We start from the raw sequence: 18,240 nt of genomic DNA on the forward strand, positions 1-18,240 counted from the left end.
ATATAGAGTTCAATATTGGTTTATATAGAGTTCAATATTGGTTTATATAGAGTTCAATATTGGTTTATATAGAGTTCAATATTGGTTTATATGGAGTTCAATATTGGTTTATATGGAGTTCAATATTGGTTTATATGGAGTTCAATATTGGTTTACATGGAGTTCAATATTGGTTTATGTGGAGTTCAATATTGGTTTATATGGGGTTCAACATTGGTTTGTATGGGGTTCAACATTGGTTTATATGGAGTTCAATATTGGTTTATATGGAGTTCAATATTGGTTTATATAGAGTTCAATATTGGTTTATATGGGGTTTAATATTGGTTTATATGGGTTCAATATTGGTTTATATAGAGTTCAATATTGGTTTATATAGAGTTCAATATTGGTTTATATAGAGTTCAATATTGGTTTATATAGAGTTCAATATTGGTTTATATAGAGTTCAATATTGGTTTATATAGAGTTCAATATTGGTTTATATGGAGTTCAATATTGGTTTATATAGAGTTCAATATTGGTTTATATAGAGTTCAATATTGGTTTATATAGAGTTCAATATTGGTTTATATAGAGTTCAATATTGGTTTATATAGAGTTCAATATTGGTTTATATGGGGTTTAATATTGGTTTATATGGAGTTCAATATTGGTTTATATGGAGTTCAATATTGGTTTATATAGAGTTCAATATTGGTTTATATGGGGTTTAATATTGGTTTATATGGGTTCAATATTGGTTTATATAGAGTTCAATATTGGTTTATATGGGGTTCAATATTGGTTTATATGGAGTTCAATATTGGTTTATATAGAGTTCAATATTGGTTTATATAGAGTTCAATATTGGTTTATATAGAGTTCAATAGTGGTTTATATGGAGTTCAATAGTGGTTTATATGGAGTTCAATATTGGTTTATATGGGGTTCAACATTGGTTTATATGGGGTTTAATATTGGTTTATATGGGTTCAATATTGGTTTATATGGAGTTCAATATTGGTTTATATGGAGTTCAATATTGGTTTATATGGAGTTCAATATTGGTTTATATGGAGTTCAATATTGCTTTATAATAGATCCCGCAGTGTCTAAAGATATGGCAGCATTGGCTGAGAAAAAAAGCTGTGGGTTTATGGATGTACCAGTTGGTGGAGGTATGTGTTATACTTAGAAGATTCAAACCAAATTGAAATATTCAAATTAAATTGAAATAATCAAACCAAATTTAAATATTCAAATTGAATCAAAATATTCAAACCAAATTGAAATATTCAAATTAAATTGAAATATTCAAACCAAATTGAAATGTCTCTGTTCATTAAAGTGAGCACAGCAAAAGCTGCTAAACCCTGCATGGCATTATTTTGAATTCTGTTCAACTCACACATGAACTGATAACTTGCCGTTCACACGCCTCAACGTTGTATGGTTACGTCAGTTCTATGTTGTAGTAAATCTATAAACTTGCTTGACTGTGACTGTGACTTGTGCCCCTCTTCAATTTATCTTCAGCATCTTCTTTTGTTTTCCGTGAACGGACTGTTTCAACAGAGTCCTGGAAAATGTCACGACGCCATTATTAAAAGAGCTCTTATAAATTAACAGGTGATAAAACAAAGAACTAAGAGACAGATAGTGGCATGGGTGTCAACTAGGACAATGAATTTGATATCTGGGGAAAAACAACTAGCTGAATAAATAAACAAAAACAATGGCTAGATGCATGAATTTCATCAGATTTGATTTTTTCTTTCTTTTTAAATGGTAATTTTGTAATGTGAAAATATTTTTCTTATTTCTTTAGTTCTTCAACTAATACAATATGTCAATGCATTTATAAAACTTATGAAAATGAAAATACTTGGAAGAAATTTATGAAAGGCTAGAATTGCACAACTTGATTCCCTTACAGAGAATAAGATGGATATTCTTCTTCTGTCTTCTGCTAAGTAATTCAAAGTTGATTATAATAATTTATTTTTACACTAAGTGGTTTAATTTATTCATGAAAATAATGCAAGAATATCAATATAGTAATTGTACAGAGTATTTGAGGTTGGTATAAATATAAAAGTGCTAAGAATTCTCTTTGAAATGTTTTTGAGTATGAAACATTCACTCAAAACTCGATTCATGGGTGCTGCAAAGCTGCAATGTTAACATTCACTCACAACTCGTTTCAGTTGTGGGGGCTACGAAAGCTGCAATGTTAACATTCAGTCACAACTTGTTTCAGTTGTGGGGCTATGAAAGCTGCAACGTTAACATTCACTCACAACTCGTTATTTCAAGTGTGGGGGCTATGAAAGCTGCTATGTTACAGGGATGAGAATTTTCCACGGATCCGCGGATTTCTAAGCCCCAGGGATCGATATTCTAAAACGTGTAAATCCGAAGAGAAAGTTTTAGAGGGGGTAAGAATACAAATCTTGTTAATTCAGCGGAAGTAAACACGCTGTTGGGTCATTGTTGTCGGCTGCAAGAGGCCTGTATCAGTGTATTGTCAAAGGGAGGCAACTCGCGGTGTCTCTAATGCGGAATGTTCATGACTCTTTTCATCAGTGCAATCGTAAAATTCGGTTTTGAAGTAATATGTCACGATTAACATGATTGGCTGGGTTTGCTCTGATGGACCAATCAGTGAAAAGATTTCATTTTTCTTTTCACCAACGGCGCAATTTTATTGTTTCAATTGTTATCTGCGTTGGATCGTTGTTTACAAGTTTCATGCAGCGATAATGGTTAAATTGGTTACAAAAGATGTGTCAGTTGTTCGAGAGAGATAGATACAGACATTAGGAACAAATTTCGTTGGGCATGGCTTGACAAGGAAGTGACTTTGACCATGCGAATCAGAAAGAAAGATGAAGTGGTAACTGAAAAATTGAGTGACTTCATCGGCAAATGCGAGGTCCCAGGAACAGTGTCTGTATTGTAACGATTTGATGAACTACGGTTCTCGGACCCCGGCTACTTTAGCTTTAGCTGAAAATTTAAATTCTCATTCTCATCCCTGAATGTTAACGTTCACTCACAACTTGTTATTTCAGGTGTTGGGGCTGCAAATGCTGCAATGTTAACGTTTATGGTCGGTGGAAAAGAAACAGCAGCAGGAAGAGATTTTGAAATGTATGGGGGAAAATGTAGTACACTGTGGACCGGTAGGAACTGGTGAGGTAAGATTTATGATTTAAGTTTTATGACTAACAGCTTGATAGCCAATCAAAGTTCATATAATTTTAGCACACAGTGACATGCTGTTTTTGATACTGTTTTTTTTACTGGAGATAACAACACCACCACATAGAACACAACTATGGGTCCAGAGACAATATCATATTGATGGTATTTAATTTTATCTTTTGACCCCGTGTTAAATCTTGATACTGTGTTAATTTTTGACAGGGGAGGTATCCAAAACTACCTTGCCAGTTACAACTTGTTACATTTTAACTACATTGTGTAGTAACATGCATGGTCATTGTTGTTATTGACAACAAAACAACGTTCTGACATGCGATATTTTACTCGTTTTGGCAACGAACCAAAGCTAAAGCCTCTTGTTCACTTCAGATTTTGGAATGGTTTTCTTCTTCCTGCTTGGATATTCAATTTATGTACACATTCAAAATTATTTGCAAGTTTAACTAAAGACTCAAATTTACCCAGTAAAATATATCAGATTATTTAGCATTTGATAATTTATGTTATATTTTGAGTCAAATCAAATTATATGATGTTTGCATATTGTAAAGCAATGAGTGTATTTGTTTGTTCACTGTGCTTACTGCCAATAGTGCAGGTCTTTAGCCCTATTGTGAAACATATAACTAGTGTATTTGTATATTCACTGTGCTTACTGCCAATAGTGCAGGTCTTTAGCCCTAAACTAAATTTTGTGATTTTGTGCTCAGTGTTCTCCCCAGAAAAATGTATCAGAGTGGCGGCTAATTTGCATATAATTTACATATCATTAGCATTTGTCTGAAGATAAAGAAAACAATAATGACAGGCTTGCATGGATGAAAATGTGTCTTTATTTTTTAACAAATTTATGTAGAAGATTAAATGAATCTGCTGCTGTGTGATTTCTATGTAATGTTGATTTTTCGGACTTTCATGGAAGCCCAGTGATCTGCAGCTTTTGAGAACGCCGTGATTTTCTTTGCTTCCCACTTCTATTAAATGACATGGCCTTCTTGTGCATCTCCGAGTGTGCGTGTTTATCGATAGCATATTTCGTAATAGTTATACATGGCATAGAATTCCATACCAAAGAACTATTTCTGGATGTTTTTAAGTTGAATTTTCCACATATGTGTCACAGCATTCCTAAAAGATAAGAAATAGGAGCGAATCAATACTTGTATTTAAAAAATATCGTCACGATCAACACGAAAATAAACAAATTGCCGCCATTTTGAAAAGTCGCTAAACTTAAAAATTGCCACGATAAACTTTACCCAACTATTTCAAAACACAATACTAGTATTAGTTACTTTGATAAATCGTAGCCAACAATTTTTGAACTTCCAGAAAGAAGGTCGTTTCCAAAAAAATGTTTCGACGATTGGCAAAAAATGAAGCCATACAAAAATTTACTAAACTAGGTCAAAACTCGCTTCCAAGTAAAACGCTACAAATAAATACTTGTTTTACCTTTGCCATCGGATGTTTCTCTCAGCCACGTATATTTTGTTGTCCATTGTGCATCAAATCTAGAGTTTATTTTTTTGCACTTTTCGTTGTAACATCATCTTGGACACGTTTAGTACCACTGCCGACAGGGGTACCGGTGACCGCGTTGCTGGTGGGTTTATCGCTCGCAACCAGGGGCCCAGCAGGGCGTTCTACGCGGAACCACAACGTAATATTTCTGCTGTTTGACATCGTTGCTTCTTCCAGCCAAATATGCTACTGAGAAAATACTAGCTATTACCCCAATTAAATAGGGCGAAAGTGTTTATTGTCGAAGTACGAAGCTGTATTAGTCCATTGTCTTTGCGTAATCACTGACATGTTTCCATTCACACCTGATTTGGCTCACAGTACCGGACGCTGATGACGCTGACTAACAGATTCGCACGTGTATTAACAAGCTAAAACAAAGAGTAACAGGAAATGCCACAGAGTAGCGGGCAATCTCTCAGAGTAGCGGCATAAATAATGGAGTAGCGGCCCCGCTACGCTAAAACGCTTTGGGGAGAACACTGGTGCTAATGCAGTTGCACTTACGATAAAGAGGTTATTTAAGGTAGATGCCTACTCATAAGTTTTTGAAAAGTTTGTCATAAATCTCATGACAATGTTCATTGGTCTATAAATCAATGTAATAGTATTCTTTTGTGTGTTACAGTGGCGTCTTTTGAGAAACTACTTACTTTTATAATTATTTTTTTTTTTTAAATAATTCATAATATATAATTTTTTGACCCTAGGTCACCAGTCTACAATCTAAGATATGGCATACTGAATAAAGTATTTTATAGTATTATCAATAGTGTTCGTTTTTTTATGCAGACCACCGAAATATGCAATAATATGTTACTTGGTATTTCTATGATTGGAAACAATGAATCTTTTTTTCTTTCTTTCTTTTATTCTTTCTATCTAAATGCTGGTCTAGTTAGCTTTATAATCTGTTACCTGGTGTTGTCTGGCTGATAAGGCTTAATTTTTGTACTATGTTTCTATTACAGACTTGGATTGGACCCTAATTTATTAGCCAAGATATTAAACATGAGTAGTAGTAGATGCTGGTCTAGTTAGCTTTATAATCTGGTACCTGGTGTTGTCTGGCTGTTAAGGCTTAATTTTTGTACTATGTTTATATTACAGACTTGGATTGGACCCTAAATTATTAGCCAAAATATTAAACATGAGTAGTGGTAGATGCTGGTCTCGTTAGATTTATAATCTGGTATTTAGTGTTGTCTGGCTGATAAGGCTTAATTTTGTACTATGTTTTTATTACAGACTTGGACTGAACCCTAAATTATCAGCCAAGATATTAAACATGAGTAGTGGTAGATGCTGGTCTAGTTAGCTTTATAATCTGATACCTGGTGTTGTCTGGCTGATAAGACTTAATTTTTGTACTATGTTTTTATTACAGACTTGGATTGGACCCTAAATTATTAGCCAAGATATTAAACATGAGTAGTGGTAGATGCTGGTCTAGTTAGCTTTATAATCTGATACCTGGTGTTGTCTGGCTGATAAGGCTTAATTTTTGTACTATGTTTTTATTACAGACTTGGATTGGACCCTAAATTATTAGCCAAGATATTAAACATGAGTAGTGGTAGATGCTGGTCTAGTTAGATTTATAATCTGGTATCTGGTGTTGTCTTGCTGATAAGGCTTAATTTTGTACTATGTTTTAATTACAGACTTGGATTGGACCCTAAATTATTAGCCAAGATATTAAACATGAGTAGTGGTAGATGCTGGTCTAGTTAGCTTTATAATCTGTTACCTGGTGTTGTCTGGCTTATAAGGCTTAATTTTTGTACTATGTTTTTATTACAGACTTGGATTGGACCCTAAATTATTAGCCAAGATATTAAACATTAGTAGTGGTAGATGCTGGTCTAGTGAAGTTTATAATCCAGTTCCTGGTGTACTTGATGGAGTACCATCCATTAATAACTATCAAGGTGGTTTTGGAACAGCTCTCATGACGAAGGTAAAATATTCTGTTTTTTCACCAATAGTGTAGTGGATGGTAGGTACCAAGTTGCAATACTATGAGGTTGTTACGAGGATACTGAAGACAGTACAGCAGGAGGTTGATGCGACCACATACAGTACTCATTTCGCCCAACCTCCCGCCCGCTTCCAGATTTCGATCGCTTTTTTTTCGCTCGCTTTTTTCAATTCGACTGGACAATTTCCGCTTTTTTTTCGACCGCGCAAATCCGGAAGTATCCGCTCGCTCGCTCGCTCGCCTGACAGCGCAACCGCACACATTTACAGTTCATAACCTATTGTTTCATGTACAAGTGTATCATTTTTGTTTTTATGATGTTAAAAGAAGAATAAATACAATCAGAAATTTAGAGAACGACCGTTGAAAAAATACGGTGGATCACACTGCCATATAAAATTGGTAATAATACATACGCGTAGTAATAATGTCCACCATAAACAAGATCGAACCAAACATGTGAAATCAAATACGACACTGACACAGACACAACTAATATGAAATAAAACCATTCTATTTTTGGTGGAGAGTGAAAAATGTCTACTGTAGAGTACGGTATTCGTCGAGTAATTGTGTGTAGGGTGCATGGTTTGGGTTTAACACGGGTCAAGTTGTAGTTGAAATCCGTGGCACCTATAACAATTGAAGAATATCTGCAGAAATAGTAAGACTGTGAAAAAAAAACGACCAATTGTTTGTTATAGAATGACCGTACTGTACAATTTGTCAAACAATCTTACCTGCCCATCTTACCTGTCTGCGGGCCTGTCCGATGTTATCGAAGCCAATCAAAGGCGCCAACCACACGCATTGGAAATAAATAGAACGCGTTGCGAAGAGGAATCGCACCTGCTGGGTTTGCCGCGTCTTGGAAAAAATGAAAGTTAAAAAGGAATCTGTGTCGAGGAACCATTGACAATGTTTGCATGAAAAATCCCACACGAAAGTTAGTTTTTTTTTGCGTATCTTTAGGAATACTCTGTTACAAACACCATGGTACCTGAATCCTGATTAATTCATAAATATGAATCGGTAAGGGTCAATTTCCTGCAATCCTTAAAAATAGCTTTGAGTGGAGATAAAAAATGCCTTCGAAAATCTTTCTAACGATGACCTGGAAGATTGCCATGATTGAGTGCCACAATTTCTGTTTTAGGATTTATTCAGTATAATAATAAAAATGTTCACCCCAACAGAGGTGGACATACAGTTTTAGTGACCCGAAGATCTCACTGTCAACCGAGACGAAGCACTACGATAAAGACTTTCCGTTCCCAATAAATAATAAAAAAAAAGACTTCCCGTTCCCGACATTATGAAATTCTTTCGTCTTTTGGGGGGAAAACCCTGAAAAAAAACTGTATTTTGACAAGATAATTTAGAAATGTATATTAAGAATAATTCAGAACGAAATGTATTCCATATGTACCCATAATTTTTTTTCATAATTACTGATTACACACGTATATTACAGAGAAAAATAATTTGCTATATTATCTATATTTGTGCATTTTATTTGTCTTGAACTGTGACTGAAAGTTTGTAATTTTATCCAGCTCCTATGTAGTATGTTCGATAACTCATGTATGAACAATAACTTTCAAATTGGTAAAAAAATACTGTATTTTTCTACATAAAAACAAAAAAAAATCACAATGTCGAAAACGGAAAGTCTTTATTATCATATATATAGTGTTGTTAGTGATAGTTGAAAATGATACATCCACGCGAACCTGCTCATATAAGATCGAAGGAGTCTCTGTTTTCAACAGCCGTATACATCTAAAACTGCGTCATCGCTAAGTTTCCTTGGTGGACCACGAGCTCTGTTCCTTGTTTGCACGCTATCATGTTCACACAATCGCAGACATTTTTTGCAAGAGTGCCCTTTGAAATGGCACATTTGTTGTTTTTGTCTTTCTAAACATTTATTTTTGATTGACATTCAACGAGATCGTTTGAATTTTGAATTTGATGACGGTTCGAATTTATCCACTTTTACAGTGATCAACATTGCGTTCGAGTTGAGTTACTAGTAATTACAAGCCTGATTTACATTTTGCTTGCGGTGTTTTTCGTCAATGTATTAAATATAAGTGCTTAGGGAAAAAACATAATTATATTGCGCGAGTGAAAGAGTTTGGTGAGACTGTGTCACAACACGTTTTATTTATTTCCAACGTGCGTGGTCGGCGTCTTTGATTGCGTTTATTTTGTATTTTTATTTTCGAAATGTATCACTGGCTGCGTTTGTTTGTTTCATTTTTTCTCAGCAATTAACTGTTCCGATATCTCTTTCGTTTTTCGTCCGGCTGCTGCCAATCCAATAATTCGCTGCCGCATGTAATCAGACAAGCGATTAATCGTCACAGTCATTATACTAGTAGTTTAAGTCCAATTGATTTGTAGAAGTTCAGCTATGCGATGATTATATGTGCAGTTTTGTTTTGTGCACCCAGACACAAGCAATAGTTAACTCGATATATTTTCTGAACTACAGCATTCGTATTACTTATGCAAATTGAGTAAAGGGTCATAGTGTGAGTTGTGTTCGCAAATAACAAAGTGTCAAATTATTTTGAGCGCCTTTCGGAATAAATTTAGTCAAAATTACACATAGAAACACACACACAACACACACACAACACACAACACACAAATACTAGTACTCAATACATATCACGATTGATTGACCAGTTATATAGCTGCTTGAACTACACACACAAGGACGTAAATATGTAAATACAGGTCACAGTTCGACTTGCGTAGCGAACGTTACAATGTGTCAAGTGATTTGAAGGCATCTTTGTCCCCTTTCCCAATACAGAGAAGCAATACGCGTTGTATTTTGAATCGTCATTAAAACATAAATTTATTACGAATAAAAACATAAGTTTATACATACAATGTACCATCATCGTTACTCCAGCTGTTGGTTGGGAAGTGGACGATGTTTCTGAAGCCAGCCATAGCAAGAGCGAGCGAGCGAACAAAAGCGAGCGACCGAGCGGAAAAAAAGCGAGCGACCGAGCAAAAAAAAAAGCGGTCAGTTTCCAGTCGGAAAGCAGCGAGCGGTCGGAAATTAAGTGATAAGCAGTCGGGGGAAAAAAAGCGATAAAAGCGGGAGATTGGGCATAATGAGTACTGTACTGTCATAACCTTATCATACATCTTTTCCTCCCAGGAATACATCATGGGAATGCCGAAATCCAAAACATTATAACAGATTTAGCAAACTTCTTTGTGTGGGGTCCAGTCATACCCTGGGGCAGCCATGTTTGTTTTTAATATTAGAGGGCACATACGCGTGTAATCGTTCCATATTTGGAATTTGCGTGTCCAAATATGGTAGGATGAAAATACTAAGTGCAATACCGCAAAATGTCAGCTTGCTGTAACTTATGGCGTTACGGTGACAGACGTATAATACTAAGTTTTATTGTATTCCTCTGAAGGTAGCAAACCCCTACACTGGATGAGTGTACCAGAATGTGGAGGCCAATACACTGTACTCTTAGTGATTGTACCAAAGACTCAACGAGGGGATGAAGCCACTGTACCCAGGGTGAATGTGCCAGACTTGATGCATGGTCCAAAACACTGTACTCTTAGTGATTGTACCAAAGGCTCAACGAGGGGCTGAAGCCACTGTACCCAGGGTGAATGTGCCAGACTTGATGCAAGGTCCAATACACTGTACACTTAGTGATTGTACCAAAGACTCAACGAGGGGCTGAAGCCACTGTACCCAGGGTGAATGTGCCAGACTTGATGCAAGGTCCAATACACTGTACTCTTAGTGATTGTACCAAAGACTCAATGAGGGGCTGAAGCCACTGTACCCAGGGTGAATGTGCCAGACTTGATGCAAGGTCCAATACACTGTACTCTTAGTGATTGTACCAAAGACTCAACGAGGGGCTGAAGCCACTGTACCCAGGGTGAATGTGCCAGACTTGATGCAAGGTCCAATACACTGTACTCTTAGTGATTGTACCAAAGACTCAACGAGGGGCTGAAGCCACTGTACCCAGGGTGAATGTGCCAGACTTGATGCAAGGTCCAATACACTGTACTCTTAGTGATTGTACCAAAGACTCAACGAGGGGCTGAAGCCACTGTACCCAGGGTGAATGTGCCAGACTTGATGCAAGGTCCAATACACTCTACTCTTAGTGATTGTACCAAAGACTCAACGAGGGGCTGAAGCCACTGTACCCAGGGTGAATGTGCCAGACTTGATGCATGGTCCAATACACTCTACTCTTAGTGATTGTACCAAAGACTCAACGAGGGGCTGAAGCCACTGTACCCAGGGTGAATTTGCCAGACTTGATGCAAGGTCCAATACACTGTACTCTTAGTGATTGTACCAAAGACTCAACGAGGGGCTGAAGCCACTGTACCCAGGGTGAATGTGCCAGACTTGATGCAAGGTCCAATACACTGTACTCTTAGTGATTGTACCAAAGACTCAACGAGGGGCTAAAGCCACTGTACCCAGGGTGAATGTGCCAGACTTGATGCATGGTCCAATACACTCTACTCTTAGTGATTGTACCAAAGACTCAACGAGGGGCTGAAGCCACTGTACCCAGGGTGAATGTGCCAGACTTGATGCAAGGTCCAATACACTGTACTCTTAGTGATTGTACCAAAGACTCAACGAGGGGCTGAAGCCACTGTACCCAGGGTGAATGTGCCAGACTTGATGCATGGTCCAATACACTGTACTCTTAGTGATTGTACCAAAGACTCAACGAGGGGCTGAAGCCACTGTACCCAGGGTGAATGTGCCAGACTTGATGCATGGTCCAATACACTCTACTCTTAGTGATTGTACCAAAGACTCAACGAGGGGCTGAAGTCACTGTACCCAGGGTGAATGTGCCAGACTTGATGCAAGGTCCAATACACTGTACTCTTAGTGATTGTACCAAAGACTCAACGAGGGGCTGAAGCCACTGTACCCAGGGTGAATGTGCCAGACTTGATGCATGGTCCAATACACTCTACTCTTAGTGATTGTACCAAAGACTCAACGAGGGGCTGAAGCCACTGTACCCAGGGTGAATGTGCCAGACTTGATGCATGGTCCAATACACTGTACTCTCAGTGATTGTACCAAAGACTCAACGAGGGGCTGAAGCCACTGTACCCAGGGTGAATGTGCCAGACTTGATGCAAGGTCCAATACACTGTACTCTTAGTGATTGTACCAAAGACTCAACGAGGGGCTGAAGCCACTGTACCCAGGGTGAATGTGCCAGACTTGATGCAAGGTCCAATACACTGTACTCTTAGTGATTGTACCAAAGACTCAACGAGGGGCTGAAGTCACTGTACCCAGGGTGAATGTGCCAGACTTGATGCAAGGTCTAAAACACTGTACTCTCAGTGATTGTACCAAAGACTCAACGAGGGGCTGAAGCCACTGTACCCAGGGTGAATGTGCCAGACTTGATGCAAGGTCCAATACACTGTACTCTTAGTGATTGTACCAAAGACTCAACGAGGGGCTGAAGCCACTGTACCCAGGGTGAATGTGCCAGACTTGATGCAAGGTCCAATACACTGTACTCTTAGTGATTGTACCAAAGACTCAACGAGGGGCTGAAGTCACTGTACCCAGGGTGAATGTGCCAGACTTGATGCAAGGTCCAATACACTGTACTCTTAGTGATTGTACCAAAGACTCAACGAGGGGCTGAAGCCACTGTACCCAGGGTGAATGTGCCAGACTTGATGCAAGGTCCAATACACTGTACTCTTAGTGATTGTACCAAAGACTCAACGAGGGGCTGAAGCCACTGTACTCAGGGTGAATGTGCCAGACTTGATGCAAGGTCCAATACACTGTACACTCATTGGGGTTTGAAGACTGAGATGAAGGCCACATACACCATAGTCTGAATGAGTACACCACAGACCAGGGTGAGTGCGTCAAAGACTCAATCCACCTATCTGCCTGTCATTTTAGACAACCACCCACCCACCCGTTATTTTAGCTGGCCACCCACCTGTCTGCCCGCTACTTTAGCCAGTCACCCACCCGTCTGCTAGTCATTTTAGCCGGTCACCCACCCGTCTGCTAGTCATTTTAGCCGGTCACCCATCTGTCTGCTCGTCATTTTAGCCGGTCACCCACCCGTCTGCAAGTCATTTTAGCCAGTCACCCACTCGTCTGCAAGTCATTTTAGCCGGTCACCCACTCGTCTGCCAGTCATTTTAGCCAGCCACCCGTCTGCCCATCAATATAGCCAGCCACATGTCTGCCTGTCATTTTAGCCAGCCACTATCTGTCTGCCGTTTTAGCCAGCCACCTGTCTGCCCATCATTTTACACAGCTACCTTTCTGCCTGTCTTTTTAGCCAGGCACTTGTTTGCCCGTCATTTTAGCCAGCCACCTGTCTGCCTGTCATTTTAGCCAGCTACCTGTTTGCCCGTCATTTTAGCCATCCAACCACCCACCCGTTATTTTAGCTGGCCACCCACCTGTCTGCCCGCTACTTTAGCCAGTCACCCACCCGTCTGCTAGTCATTTTAGCCGGTCACCCACCCGTCTGCTAGTCATTTTAGCCGGTCACCCATCTGTCTGCTCGTCATTTTAGCCGGTCACCCACCCGTCTGCAAGTCATTTTAGCCGGTCACCCACTCGTCTGCAAGTCATTTTAGCCGGTCACCCACTCGTCTGCCAGTCATTTTAGCCAGCCACCCGTCTGCCCATCAATATAGCCAGCCACATGTCTGCCTGTCATTTTAGCCAGCCACTATCTGTCTGCCGTTTTAGCCAGCCACCTGTCTGCCCATCATTTTACACAGCTACCTTTCTGCCTGTCTTTTTAGCCAGGCACTTGTTTGCCCGTCATTTTAGCCAGCCACCTGTCTGCCTGTCATTTTAGCCAGCTACCTGTTTGCCCGTCATTTTAGCCATCCAACCACCCACCCGTTATTTTAGCTGGCCACCCACCTGTCTGCCCGCTACTTTAGCCAGTCACCCACCCGTCTGCTAGTCATTTTAGCTGGTCACCCACTCATCTGCTAGTCATTTTAGCTGGTCACCCACTCGTCTGCTAGTCATTCTAGCCGGTCACCCACCCGTCTGCTAGTCATTTTAGCCGGTCACCCACCCGTCTGCTAGTCATTTTAGCCGGTCACCCACCCGTCTGCTTGTCATTTTAGCCGGTCACCCACCCGTCTGCTTGTCATTTTAGCCGGTCACCCACCCGTCTGCTAGTCATTTTAGCCGGTCACCCACCCATCTGCTAGTCATTTTAGCCGGTCACCCACCTGTCTGCTAGTCATTTTAGCCGGTCACCCACCCGTCTGCTAGTCATTTTAGCCGGTCACCCACCCGTCTGCTAGTCATTTTAGCCGGTCACCCACCCGTCTGCTAGTCATATTAGCCGGTCACCCACCCGTCTGCTAGTCATTTTAGCTGGTCACCCACCCGTCTGCTAGTCATTTCAGCCGGTCACCCACCCGTCTGCTAGTCATTTTAGCCGGTCACCCACCCGTCTGCTAGTCATTTTAGCCGGTCACCCACCCGTCTGCTTGTCATTTTAGCCGGTCACCCTCTGTCTGCTAGTCATTTTAGCCAGTCACCCACCGTCTGCTAGTCATTTTAGCCGGTCACCCACCCGTCTGCTAGTCATTTTAGCCGGTCACCCACCCGTCTGCTAGTCATTTTAGCCGGTCACCCACCCGTCTGCTAGTCATTTTAGCCGATCATCCACCTGTCTGCTAGTCATTTTAGCCGGTCACCCACCCGTCTGCTAGTCATTTTAGCCGGTCACCCACCCATCTGCTAGTCATTTTAGCCGGTCACCCACCCGTCTGCTAGTCATTTTAGCCGGTCACCCACCCATCTGCTAGTCATTTTAGCCGGTCACCCACCCGTCTGCTAGTCATTTTAGCCGGTCACGCACCCGTCTGCTAGTCATTTTAGCCGGTCACCCACCCGTCTGCTAGTCATTTTAGCCGGTCACGCACCTGTCTGCTAGTCATTTTAGCCGGTCACCCACCCGTCTGCTAGTCATTTTAGCCGGTCACCCATCCATCTGCTAGTCATTTTAGCCGGTCACCCATCTGTCTGCTCGTCATTTTAGCCAGTCACCCATCTGTCTGCTCGTCATTTTAGCCGGTCACCCACCCGTCTGCAAGTCATTTTAGCTGGTCACCCACCCGTCTGCCTGTCATTTTAGCCAGCCACCTGTCTGCCTGTCATTTTAGCCAGCCACCTGTCTGCGTCTCTTTTTAGCCAGCCACTTGTTTGCCCGTCATTTTAGCCAGCCACCTGTCATTTTAGCCAGCTACCTGTCTGCCTGTCATTTTAGCCAGCTACCTGTCTGCCTGTCATTTTAGCCAGCCACCTGTCTGCCTGTCATTTTAGCCAGCCACCTGTCTGCCTGTCATTTTAGCCAGCCACCTGTCTGCCTGTCATTTTAGCCAGCCACCTGTCTGCCTGTCATTTTAGCCAGCCACTATCTGCCTGTCATTTTAGCCAGCTACCTGTCTGCCTGTCATTTTAGCCAGCCACCTGTCTGCCTGTCATTTTAGCCAGCCAGCCACCTGTCTGCCTGTCATTTTAGCCAGCCACCTGTCTGCCTGTCATTTTAGCCAGCTACCTGTCTGCCTGTCATTTTAGCCAGCCACCTGTCTGCCTGTCATTTTAGCCAGCCACCTGTCTGCCTGTCATTTTAGCCAGCCAGCCACCTGTCTGCCTGTCATTTTAGCCAGCCAGCCACCTGTCTGCCTGTCATTTTAGCCAGCCACCTGTCTGCCTGTCATTTTAGCCAGCCACCGGTCTGCCTGTCATTTTAGTCAGCCACCTGTCTGCCTGTCATTTTAGCCAGCCACCTGTCTGCCTGTCATTTTAGCCAGCCACCTGTCTGCCTGTCATTTTAGCCAGCCACCGGTCTGCCTGTCATTTTAGCCAGCCACTCGTTTGCCCGTCATTTTAGCCAACCACCCATCTGCCCGTCATTTTAGCCAGCCACCTGTCTGCCCGTCATTTTAGTCAGCCACCTGTCTGCCCGTCATTTTAGCCAGCCCCCTGTCTGCCTGTCATTTTAGCCAGCCACCTGTCTGCCTGTCATTTTAGCCAGCTACCTGTCTGCCTGTCATTTTACCAAACCACCTGTCTGCCTGTCATTTTAGCCAGCCACCTGTCTGCCTGTCATTTTAGCCTGCCACCTGTCTGCCTGTCATTTTAGCCAGCCACCTGTCTGCCTGTCATTTTAGCCACCCAACCCATCTGCTAGTCATTTTAGCCGGTCACCCATCCGTCTGCTAGTCATTTTAGCCGGTCACCCATCTGTCTGCTCGTGATTTTAGCCGGTCACCCACCCGTCTGCAAGTCATTTTAGCTGGCCACCCACCCATTTGCCAGTCATTTTAGCCAGCCACCCGTCTGCCCGTCAATATAGCCAGCCACCTGTCTGCCCCTCATTTTAGCCAGCCACCTGTCTGCCCCTCATTTTAGCCAGCTACCTGTCTGCCTGTCATTTTAGCCAGCCACCTGTCTGCCTGTCATTTTAGCCAGCCACTATCTGTCTGCCGTTTTAGCCAGCCACCTGTCTGCCCATCATTTTACACAGCCACCTGTCTGCCTGTCATTTTAGCCAGCCACCTGTCTACGTCTCTTTTTAGACCGCCACTTGTTTGCCCATCATTTTAGCCAGCCACCTGTCTGCCTGTCATTTTAGCCAGCTACCTGTCTGCCTGTCATTTTAGCCAGCCACCTGTCTGCCTGTCATTTTAGCCAGCCACTATCTGTCTGCCGTTTTAGCCAGCCACCTGTCTGCCCATCATTTTACACAGCCACCTGTCTGCCTGTCATTTTAGCCAGCCACCTGTCTACGTCTCTTTTTAGACCGCCACTTGTTTGCCCATCATTTTAGCCAGCCACCTGTCTGCCTGTCATTTTAGCCAGCTACCTGTCTGCCTGTCATTTTAGCCAGCCACCTGTCTGCCTGTCATTTTAGCCAGCCACCTGTCATTTTAGCCAGCTACCTGTCTGCCTGTCATTTTAGCCATCCACCTGTCTGCCTGTCATTTTAGCCAGCCACTATCTGCCTGTCATTTTAGCCAGCCATCTGTCTGCCTGTCATTTTAGCCAGCCACCTGTCATTTTAGCCAGCTACCTGTCTGCCTGTCATTTTAGCCAGCCACCTGTCTGCCTGTCATTTTAGCCAGCCACCTGTCTGCCTGTCATTTTAGCCAGCCATCTGTCTGCCTGTCATTTTAGCCAGCCACTCGTTTGCCCGTCATTTTAGCCAACCACCCATCTGCCCATCATTTTAGCCACCCACCTGTCTGCCCGTCATTTTAGCCAGCCACCTGTCTGCCCATCATTTTAGCCAGCCACCTGTCTGCCCGTCATTTTAGCCAGCCCCCTGCCTGCCTGTCATTTTAGCCAGCCACCTGTCTGCCTGTCCTTTTAGCCAGCCACCTGTCTGCCTGTCCTTTTAGCCAGCCACCTGTCTGCCAGTCATTTTAGCCAGCCACCTGTCTGCCTGTCATTTTAGCCAACCACCTGTCTGCCTGTCATTTTTGCCATATCCAGAGTAGGTTGATACGAGTGACATCATAGGTTAATACGAGTGACATCATAGGTTGATACGAGTGACATCATAGGTTGATACGAGTGACATCATAGGTTGATATGAGTGACATCATAGGTTGATACAAGTGACATCATAGGCTCATATTATCCATGAAACAAAGATGAAATTATTCTTTCATTTCTTTTATTTCTAGGGTAAATTTGTGGACAACAGAACAGAAATGTGATTGTGTGTGTTATATAAAAGCGGTTAGCAGCGGTGAAAGACATGATGGGATCGTACATGCATTCTTTGTAGATGAAAAGAGGCTGACCACCCCTATTTATGTCATAGTCTAGTCCAAGAATTCTATTTCCTGTTGATTATAATACATATCCTTATACCTGAATGGATGAGATGCATGACCTTTAACCTCCAACATCCTGGCATTTTGTGACTTGCCTATTTATATAAGTTATAACCAAGATTGTTTAAGGTGTTGACCATTAGAATCTGGGTGGGGGGAGGGGGGTTGGAATAATTTTGCACATGAACAAATTGTGTCTTGAAAAAAAACTTGCACAGTTTCCCTCGCTCCCAGACTTTCTAATGGTTCACCCCTTAGCTCTGTGAAACGTGAATTCATCTCCATGACTTGCCAAACTGTCATGGCAACACTGCATCTGGTGATGATTAGCAAAACATATTTTTAGAGAGTTGCTAATAGCCTGGTGTGTATTTGGGGGAAAGCTTGCAAGGCCACACCAACAAATTATCTTGTCATTTGATTTTTCTTTTGAAAAGCTTGAGATAACTAGTGTACTGTGAAATACTTTATTTTATCTGGAATAAATTTTTTGAGTGTTTTGTATGGATTTTATTTTCCCTGATTTTTGATGAGTTGAATGTAAAGTGTACGAAAAACAGTATATTCGCTGGATTTTATTTTCACTGAATCATTCCTTCAGCGAAAATAGC

General features: G+C 41.7%; 1 long non-coding RNA gene and 1 pseudogene across 2 annotated transcripts in view; one reads left to right on the forward strand and one right to left on the reverse strand.

Annotated features, from left to right (window-relative positions):
• Positions 1-18,019, forward strand: part of LOC146730179 (3-hydroxyisobutyrate dehydrogenase, mitochondrial-like) — a 31,846-nt pseudogene extending 13,827 nt beyond the window's left edge. Inside the window, exons 6-10 of the transcript XR_014927961.1 lie at positions 1,083-1,160; positions 3,057-3,182; positions 5,527-5,600; positions 6,535-6,694; positions 17,477-18,019. The product of XR_014927961.1 is annotated as a 3-hydroxyisobutyrate dehydrogenase, mitochondrial-like (transcript). The remainder of the gene's footprint in view (positions 1-1,082; positions 1,161-3,056; positions 3,183-5,526; positions 5,601-6,534; positions 6,695-17,476) is intronic.
• LOC146730180 (uncharacterized) lies at positions 4,027-5,027 on the reverse strand. Its single transcript, XR_014927965.1, has 2 exons — positions 4,666-5,027; positions 4,027-4,338 (listed from the first exon to the last, which is right to left on the reverse strand). It is a non-coding gene; the product is annotated as an uncharacterized LOC146730180 (long non-coding RNA).
• Positions 18,020-18,240: the final 221 nt, after the last annotated feature.

This window comes from Saccoglossus kowalevskii, chromosome 20 (assembly GCF_978046115.1).
Source record: "Saccoglossus kowalevskii chromosome 20, keSacKowa6.1, whole genome shotgun sequence".
Lineage (NCBI taxonomy): Eukaryota > Metazoa > Hemichordata > Enteropneusta > Harrimaniidae > Saccoglossus > Saccoglossus kowalevskii.